Genomic DNA, 10,243 nt, shown 5'->3' on the forward strand with positions numbered 1-10,243 from the left:
GGGAAATCCAGGTATGCACTCTCTGAACAGGCACTCACAGAGCCCCTGAAGCATACTCATCAACTCTAGTTTTGAAAGAAGTATCTAGCGACATGTGACGGCAGCGACGGTTCACAGGTAGAATCCCTGCCTTCCCTGGTGGAGACCCAGGTTAGCGTGTCTGCCGATGCACCTGGCGCGTAGCCACTGCCCGTCTGTGAGCGGAGGGGCGCGTGTGGCTAGGATGGTGGGCAGCTTTCCTTGAAGCTGGCAGACTTGGAAGAGAGGGCTGGTCATCTACCATTTCTAAAGGCCAGCCAATGAACACCCCGTGGGTCACCACAGTCCAACCCACAATGGGGGGTAGGGATGGCTCAGGGTCAGACAGCGTTTTGTCCCTTTGTGCAGAGTGTCATCCATGAGGCGAGCTGGAGACCGGCTGCCTGGGGACTAACAACAGCGACAAAAGAGTCCACAGAGTCAATGAAATCAATCAGGTGGGAATAAAACTAGACGACCAACTCACCTGTCCACGATCATCACAATGTAGTAAGACAACAGTCGACAAACACTGTTGCAATATAGCAAACCTGGAGACATACCACCCAGTTCTCCCTGAGAGAGAGAGACCCTGGCAAGACAAAGGCAACGAGACCCTCCTGACCTGCTGCAGCATGGAGGTGACCCCACTGTCTCCCACAGCTCCCAACCAGGGGCTGCGCACAGGGTGGGCAGCAGGGCCAGTCGTTTCTCCCCCATGCTCAGCGTGCATTGTGCTCCGTGGTCCTTGACCCAAATGCTCTTCCCACCCTTCTTCCGGGTCCCTCCACTTTCACAGGTGTTGGACCTGCACCACGATGGGAAAACTCCCTGCCCACGCCTGCTCCCTCTCCCTTTATCTTTCGTCGGCGTTATTCCAAATACATAACTTCAACTTTTCCTCTCGCCTGCCTCTTGCTTCCCAGGGGATTGTCTTGCTTGGATTTTTCCTACGCGGCTTGCCAATTTTCTCCATTACACATTTGGCCCTCTTCATTACAAATGAGAAAATTGGCTGTCCCAAGTCTCTCTGTGACAAACAATGTTGTTTTTGTATCAGCCAACGGACTGGCTTTTATTTTAAGTTTTCAAAACAAAATAAAACACCAAACGCATCCCATGGAGTGGATTCCGACTCGTAAGGGCATATAGACACTCTCTAGGCAACCTGCACATTCAAAGGCCCATGGGTCAGGAAGCTAATTTGCTTAACAAACACCGGGTGTCTCATTTACCTCCGAAAGCTGACCTTCCACCCACTCTTCTCACCTGTGCGACCAGGAGCTGCCTTAGCAACAGGAAGGATGGTGCAGTCGGCCATAGGGCGCGGAACAGAGCCACTCTTGGATTGCCCAAGGAGCAGGACAAGCACGGGCTTACTTGTGATTCTTGACTCTTCTAGAGGGAAACGTTTCACATTTTTCCCCACCACGTCAAAGATTCTGCTTCTCTCCCTAATCCAAGCATCTTCCTTACCCAAGCACCTTCCTACAAAGTCACTTTACAAGAGCCTCACTTGGCAGCCTCTTGCTCAGACCCCAGATCTTTTCACCAGCCCGTGCTGGCATTGTGGATTCTCTCCCAGGACACGGCTGGTCCCATACTTTCTCCACCCTGAAGTCCCCCGGGGGTACGAACGGTGTACACCCTCGGGAAGCTGACAATGTGGAGTCCACCCAGGGACGCCTCAGAAGAAACTCCTGGCGGTCTTCTCCCCAAAACTCAATGAGGTCGCTATGCAGCCTGGTGCCCTCTGACCCACAGGAGGTCACCATGAGGTTGCCGAGCCTGGGAGCTGACTCAAGGGCAGCTGTTCAGGTTTTCAGCCGCCAGGCAAGCCAGTTCCCCTCCAGGGCCCAGAGGGGTCCTGCCAGCTTTGATTTCTTGAAGCGCCCTGTGTCCGATTAATGTCAGTGAGTCTTTGGAAGGAGATCACCAGGCCTTTCATCGGAGACACCTCTTGGTGAACTTGAACCTTTCCGTAGCAGCCAAGCTTGTGAACGGTTGGAAGGATGACCCAGGGTCTCCCTCCTTTGCTAGGATCCATCTCTGAACAGTCAGGCTGCCGTGGAGGGCGTGCGCTGCTCTGAGGACTGGGGTAGAGCGGAAGAAACGGGTGAGGTCTTCACCAGGCTCTGTTGCTACTAAGCCACTCTCAGCCCCAGTGACACAGTGAAACTTCCCCCATGGGTCTCTTTTCCTTTTTAAATGAAAAGACCATTTTATTGGGGGCTCTTACAGCTCTTATAATAATCTGTACACCCATTGTATCAAGCATACTTTTCCATATGTGCCACCTTTATTTTCAAAACATTTATTTTCTATTTGAGCCCTTGGTATCAGCTCAGCTTTTTCCCCACTCCCACCCTCGTGACCCCTTGATAAATTATAAATTATTATTTTCATATCTTACACCGACCACTGTCTCCCCCCCCCCCCCCAGGTTTCTGTTGCTTGCCCTTTTTGGGGTGTGTGTGTGTGTGTGTGTGTGTGTGGTTGTGTTGATCGTTGTGATCGGTTCCCCCTTCCTCCCCTCCTTTCCCAACCTTCCTTCTACCCTCCTGGTATCCCTACTCCCATTCCTGTTCCTGGATTCCGTGTGTCGTGAGCTCTTATCTGTACCTGTGTACATGCTCTGGTCTAGCCCGCAGTGCAGGGCAGGACTGGGGTCATGATAGTTGGGGGTGAGGAAGCCTCAAGGAACCAGAGGAATAGTGTGTGTTTCATCAGTGCTACACTGTGCCCTGGTTGACTCATCCCTTCCTTGTGACCCTTCTGTGAGGGGATGTCCCATTGTCTACAGATGGGTTTTGGGCCACTGCTCCAACCTCCTTCCCATGGGTCTTCTAAGCTATTATCTTTACAAAGATACTGTGCACCCGATGGGCAATGGTTAAGCTCTCAGCTGCCAACCGAAAGGCAGGCACTTTGAACCCAGCAGCCACTCCTCCGGAGACAGATGGGGCAGTCTGCTTCCTCTGAACTTGGGCTCAAGAGCCATGGGGGACGATGGGCCTCTTTATGGGGGCAGATCTGTCCTTCAGACCCACTGGGTGATTTGAGCTGCCACCAATTTGCTTAGCAGCCAAGCACTTAACCAATGTGCCCCCCAGGGCTCCGCCCAGCACGGCAGTCATCCCCACAGGGGCGGTGGCAGAGCACCTTCCCAACCACACAGCCGTACCAGCATCTGCTGCCCTTGGGTTTGTAGCCAGGGCTGGTTCAGTGGCAGGATTTCCCAAAGAGGGTGCTGCCGCCGGGAGTCTCACCGCCTTCTGGGAGTACTCCCAGACCTGGGGTAGAAACAGGGTCTTTGGTGTCCAAAGGGTGTCTCCCAGCTCGCCAACCAACAGGCTGCTTTGTCCTTTGGCAAGCTGCAGGATTCGCCAAGCCTGTGCTCTATAAATAGGGGCAAGCTTTAAGTGCGGGGCTATCGATGGCCGAATGAGGAACGTCTAGTATGGAGCGGAGCCCAGGGGAGCACAGTAGCTGCTCTGTTCTCCTCCTCATGGGCTTTCCTCTGCTCCCTCCACCGGACTCCGGGTGCAGACGCATAATGGCTAATGCTTGCCCTTTGTGCTTCCTTCGGGCTGGGATGGATCACATGTGCTCAGACGCAAACTCGGTTGGGTGGAAAGAACTGTGTTTAGCAGTCTTCTATAGACTGGCTCTCCGAAAGCAAAAGGTCGTGTGGCTGGCTCTGTTTCCGGTGACATGGCTGGCCTGGGTCCTCTAGGTTCTAGAACTGAGGCTGGATCATCAAAACCTCTGCTAGGCTGGCTCGGGTGACCTTCATGGGAAGGCTGGCGTTGGAAAATGGAAGCACCTGATAGAGGTGGTGTGTGCCCACCCGAGTTTCCTTTGTCGAGTTGTAGAGCTGTCTGAGAGTTCTTACCTTGCTCAGAGGTGGGAGGGAGCAGAGGGGAAGTGGGCCAGAGACTGAGAATGGACTTCAGCCCAGCCCAAGCGTCAAGTGGCACCGGTAGTCACTGCCAGGGTGGACTCTGATTCACTGCTCCAGAGGACGCAGCAGAATGGCTCCAGAGGGTTCCCAAGTTCTGAATCTTGATGGGAGCAGGCAGCCTCCTCCTTCTGTGGAGTGGCTGAGGAATTCGAGCTGCCAGCCCCCAGTTCCCTAACCCATGGTGCCACCAGGGCCAAGGGAAAGGCAAGTCTTCCCACTTCGGCCTGCTCCCACCAGGGAACATTGCTCCCAGGGAAGCTTCCAGGAAGAAAGGAACCCGGCAGTCCCACAATGGTCTTGGTTGCCGACCTGGAGTCTTCTCTGCCTTCACCTTCTTGCTTTCCAGTCACTCTGAAAGCTGCCAGAGCCACCAGAGCCACCACCATTGGCTTCGTGGGCCTTTGCATCTGCTGCCTGGAGCTTGTCCTGCATTCAGCATCCCTGCATGTGGCTTTGTGAGTCTGAAGAGGGACTCATGGACTAGGGTCAGACTCATGGAATTGAGTTGGACTGAGTTGTTTTCTTGATAAATAATGACCTCTTGATATAAAGCTCTTTCCTATACGTATATGAGTGTCTCTGAATTTGTTTCTCTGGTCAACCTGGCGGGAACACAGGGACCCTATTTTATAGGGTTGCTGTGAGTCTTCACGGGACCAATCTTATCTTCCTCCTACAGAGAGGCTGGTGAGTTTGAACCATCCACCTTGCAGTAAGCAACCTGATGCTTAATTCAGTGGCACCATGGGGGCTCCTTGCCCACACCCTCTGACCCAGCGATTAGTGAGCCTTTAGTGAGCCTATGGAGCGACCCGATGGAAAGGCTCACTAATAGACCTATTCTAGAACACTCATTACTCATTACTCCAAAAACTCCAAAACTCATTGCTATCAAGTCAGTGCTGCTTCATGGTGACCCTATAGGACAGGGTAGAACTGCCCCTATGGGTTTCTGAGACTGCGGCTCTTTACAGGAGTGGAAAGCTCTGTCTTTCTCCCCAGGAGCGACTGGTGGTTTCGAACTGCTGATGGTGTGGTTAGCAACTTGCTCATCACAGCAGTTTTCAAAAAGAAAGCAACTCCAGGCACCTGATCACAATGGAGTGGGTTACTGAAGAGCGGCATACTCGTGCAATGGACTACCATAGAGAAATAAGACCCAATACATTCTAAAACCGCACACAAAACTGTAGATGGATCTTATAAACGTAACACGGAGCTAGACAAGCCAAACCTTACATGAATACACACGGTATCTGTCCATTTAGTTAAAATGAGAAATAGACAAAAGTAATGTGTGCTTTTGAAAGTTAGGATGGTGGCTACTCATGGGGAGGTGGTTTAAATATACTGGTCATGTTCTGTTTCTTTTATGTGACAAAAGAAATTTGAAGTTGTTGTGTATATATATAAAACGTATTATTTGCCAACTCAACATTTTTTGGGTGTACAATGCAGTGATAGCAATTGTATCCAGTGAGTTGTGCTACCATGAACAATCCGCAGTGATTATGGGTGTATAATTGCTGCCAAATTGGTCATGCTCAATTCTGGGTGTGGATCACATGGGTATGTCCAGTTGATGACCATGTACCATGCTGCACCCTCTGTGTGTCACACTTCAGGGACATGAGGCTGTAACTTTGGGAAATTAGGTGCAGACTGGACCCCAGAAATCACCCAGGACAAAGAGCAGCCATGCAGAAGTCAAATCCTGTAAAAATGGTATCTGACCATTAGCATCAGCCCAGAGCTCGCTCTTATGAAATAGAGTTCGGACATACCTTCCCTCCCTCTTTTTTTTTTTTTTTTTTAACCAATTTTGACCCCGCTATCCTTCCCCTGCCACTCTCCGCTTCTCTGCTGGGCTTGTTAATTCCTAGGCATGGCCAGACAGAACTCACAGAGCGCACTCACAGTTATGAGAATGGGGAAGCAACAGGTTATAATTCAGGATCGGGAATGATTCAGGATACAGTTCTTCAGTCAGGACAATTTCTTGGCTGTGCCAATAAGTAGGCCTCTTCGCTCAATTCTTAGCCTCTCAACCCTTCGGCTCCTCAACCCATCACACTGGCCCAAGCCTCTGCCCTGCCCTAAGTGTTAAAAAATGCTCTTAGCTCCATTGATAAGTGTCCGGGAGGTCTACACTCCCCAGTAGACTTTTTGCCTAAAGCCAGTCTCTTCAGAAGTCTGAGGGTGATTGCCTCAATAAGGGGCACTGACTACAGGGCCCTGGAGGTGGAAGGAAAATCTTTTCGTCTATACCTTTTTAATTTTAAGCCACATACTTGAAGGGACTTCTAAAAGTTTGGGGGAAATTTTGAATGAAAAAAATGGAATTTTCCCACAAACTTTTGGAAGTCCCTTCATACATTTTATATTACTTTTTTTAAAAAGAAGAGTCAGCCAAGGCTGGGGCTGATTCAGAAATCAGAACTCACCCTAGATTTGTCTGTATGGCCAAGGGCCCAGGTTTGAGCCTGAGATAGGTGCACAGAGTGGCCACACTCTCCCCAGAGTTGGCCACACACAACTCACAAGGTCACGTCCTTATTATCTGGGATCTGGCCCAGGATATTAGGGAAGCTTTCCAGGGGCAGAAAATCCTGAGACAAAGGCTCATTACAAGCCCCAGGGAAGGGCTCTCGTGGCAGCTGTTTCTCTCCATTCACAGGGCGATTCCGCTGCGGGTCTTTGCCAGAGATGCCCAAGGCTGAGGAAACATAGGGCAGGGCTTCCTGGCCTCTGCTGGCACCAGAGAGCCCAAAGGAACCTGGGTCCTTTGCTCTGCAGCCCTCTGCTCGGCCCAAGTAGAAAGACCCTTTTCAGAGGCATCCCTGAAGTGGCCTTCCGCTTTGGGACACACGCAGCTTTGTGCGCAGGGATCTCCCTGTAGCCAGTGAAAGTGGCAGAAAGACCCTTTTCAGTTCACTGCAAAAGAAGCAGGGCTCTGTCCAAAGACAGGGGCCCTTGGCCTCACGGACCCTTGGAAACTCATGGCCTGTCTGAGCACCGGCCCTGCCTATGGTCCTTTGGGACAGGTTTTTGAAATGCCCTTGGGACAACAGTTTTGTATGCACACCTACAGATAGGTGTTTGGGTGTGGAGGCGCCGTTTTTTTGCTCTCTGTTCATGCGGTTGACAGTGTGCTTGGCTGGCTACACAGGGTTCGTCCTCCAGGGGTGTTGAGCTAGAAGGTAATCACCATGTGCCAGACTTAAGCGATTCCTTGTGATGTAAACCCTTAAGTAGTATAGAACTTCCTGACTCTAATAATTACAGCTAACTTATCTTGTTACCTTGGAGCCCTGGCAGCGTATTGGGCTGCTAACTGCAAGGCCCACCGTTTGAAACCACCAGCAGCTCCTCGGGAGACAGACAGGGCTTTCTAATCCCATAAGGCGTTACAGGCTCGGAAACTCATAGGGGCAGTTCTGCCCCATCCTGCAGGGCCGCTCTGAGTCGGTACCAACTCCACGGCAGTGAGTGTGGTTTGGAATTTTTATGGCCTGTCCCTATGTCGTACTGTGGGGGCTGTGGATGTCACTGTGATGCTGGAAGCTATGCCACTGGCGGGTCCAGTACCAGCAGGGTCACACATGTGGAGCTTCCCGCGGAAGATAGGCTAGGAAGAAAGGCGTGGTGATCCACGCTAAAAAATCAGCTAAGGCAAGCTGTGTGGATTGCAGAAGAATGGTGTGTCCTCTTCACGTGCTGCGAGATGAGCCCTTTAGATGGGCGGTCACCCAAAATACCCAGTGGGTGCAACAAGGGATCCGGCACACCCACCGCCCTGTGCATGGGTTGTCAGAAGTCGGAGATGCCTTGCGGCAACTGTCGACTCTATAGCAATCTTGTTGGTGTTGGGTGCCATCGAGTCCGTTTCAGCTCATAGCGACCGATGTAGCAGAGTAGAACTATCCGTTGGGATAACTTGGCTGCACTCTTGCTGGAAGCCGGTTGTCAGGTCTCGCTCCCTTGGAGCTGTTGGGTGGGTCTGAACCTCTGATCTTTGGGTTATAGCATGTGTTAGTCTGGGTTGAAAAGAGAAACAAAGACACACCTACGTGTATAAGTAAGAGCTTTATATCAAAGAGTAATTGTATATTAAGAAAACATCCCAGCCAAGTCCAGTACTAAGTCTGTAAGTTCGATATTAGCTCACCTGTCCAATATCTGTCTATAAATTCCTCTTCAGACTCATGCAACACATGCAATGACACCAAACGCCGGAAGATCACAGGCCAGTGGGTGGAGAGATCACAGGCCAGTGGGTGGAAAGTTTTGTGGATCCAATGGTGGTGGAAGCATTTCAGCGCTGGCGTGGGTCTCCATGTGGCTCCTCCAGCTCCAGTGCTCTGGCTCTATCAGCGTAGCTCCATGTGGCTTGTCAACAGGAATGTCTCACAGGGAGTGAATGGATCTGGCCTCCAGTGAGCTATTTATCTCCTTTGTGCCTCCAAATGAGGTCATCAAGCTGCGACCTGATTGACACCCCTTCACTCTCAATAGTCTCAAGTTGACACCAGATTTTGTGACTACCACATAGCAGCTGAGCGGCCTCCAAGACTGCCTTGGGAACTCTCTTTCCACATATACTCAAAACACTCGGACTCACTGTCATTGAGTCATTTCTGACCAGACCAACCCTGCATGACCGGATAAAAACTGTAATTCTTTACAGGAGGAGAAAGTCTCATCTTTCTCCCAAGGAGCAGCTGGTGGTCTGGAACTGCTGACCTTGAGGTTCTCAGACCAACTCATAGCCCACGACGCCACCAGTGCTTACTTTGGACATCTATAATTTTGAGTCAAATATCCTTTATACATTCAAACACACGCACACTTAGGTAAAGCCACATTCTGGGCTAAACGGTCCATCATGAATATTCATAGTATTTGCTGCAGATAACATACTTGGTCCGTGGCAATCCAACAAGATGCACAGAAGGTTTGCTGTGACATAAAAGATCACAAAAACCATCATACAGGCTTTGTTCTTTGTTTCTCCAAATCGGGACTCCTGTTCAGCCCGATGACTTTTTCCAACCGTTCATTCATCTATTCACGCAGCACGCATTTCTTGGACTCCACCACGAGGCAAGTACTATTCTGGGTTCTCAATATATACTAATAAGCCAACCAGTCAGAAAGATTCATGGCCTTAGGAAGTTTGTGCTCCTGTCAGGCCACAGAGAGCAAAAGATCAGATATACGTTCACTGTGCTGGCAGGTGGTGGCGGTGGTGGAGAGAGCAGCACTCGGAAGGCATTCCTGAGGAAGGGACCCTGGAGTGGGGACCTGAAGACTGTATGGAAAGGATCGTAGGATGCCTCAGGGAGAAGACATGGAGACTCCCTTGCCCACGGAGTGAGGTTTCTTCCTGGATAAGCTAAACCAGGGACACTCACATATGAATAAGAAAAAACTTTGTATAATCAAGAAAGCTGCCCCGCCCAGTCCGACTCAGATCCCTGGCTCAGGTACTAGCTGGAGGCTCTCAGATTTTCATCGCTGCCAGCGGATGAAGCAGGGAGGCAAAGTGGGCAGCTGGGTGAGCATAGGCCTGTGGGGGCAGACTCTGCAGGAGCATGGCAGGGCGCTGACCGCTCCCAGGGTCACTGGCTCTAGATGTGTGACACAGGACCCAGTTGTGCAGGAAGGTGCAGGAAGAGAAAGTTCCCAGTGTCTCTCTTATAAAAAGGCATTCCTCCATGGAGGCACCACGGTCTGTGACCAGGCTGATGGGTTGGACTCCACCCCTACTTTCACACAGGTGCAAGTTGACATAAAATCTCACCCTCACACCTACTCTTAGATGTGGTGCATCTCCTTGGTTAAGAAGCCAGCCCTGGTTAGAGCCAACCTACTTCCCACCTGCACCAGTGCAGCTGAATCTGGGCTACCGGAAAACTTCAACACCTCAGCAAGAAAAATCAAAATAATCTATTTAGACTGGAGGAATAATAACCCAATGCACTGCTGGGGGGACTGTAAAATGGCACAGCCACTGTGGGAAGGGCTATGGCAGTTCCTCAAAAAGTTGGGCACAGGTATACCATATGCCCCAGTCATCTCTCCACTGGGTGTATAACATCAGGCTTGGTATACCATATACCCAGTCAGCTCTCCACTGGGTGTATATCAGGCTTGGTATACCATATGCCCCAGTCATCTCTCCACTGGGTGTATATCAGGCTTGGTATACCATTGCCCCAGTCATCTCTCCACTGGGTGTATATCAGGCTTGGTATACCA

Source organism: Echinops telfairi, unplaced genomic scaffold (genome assembly GCF_000313985.2).
Source record: "Echinops telfairi isolate 266 unplaced genomic scaffold, ASM31398v2 ScPeMD7_7420;HRSCAF=8458, whole genome shotgun sequence".
NCBI lineage: Eukaryota > Metazoa > Chordata > Mammalia > Afrosoricida > Tenrecidae > Echinops > Echinops telfairi.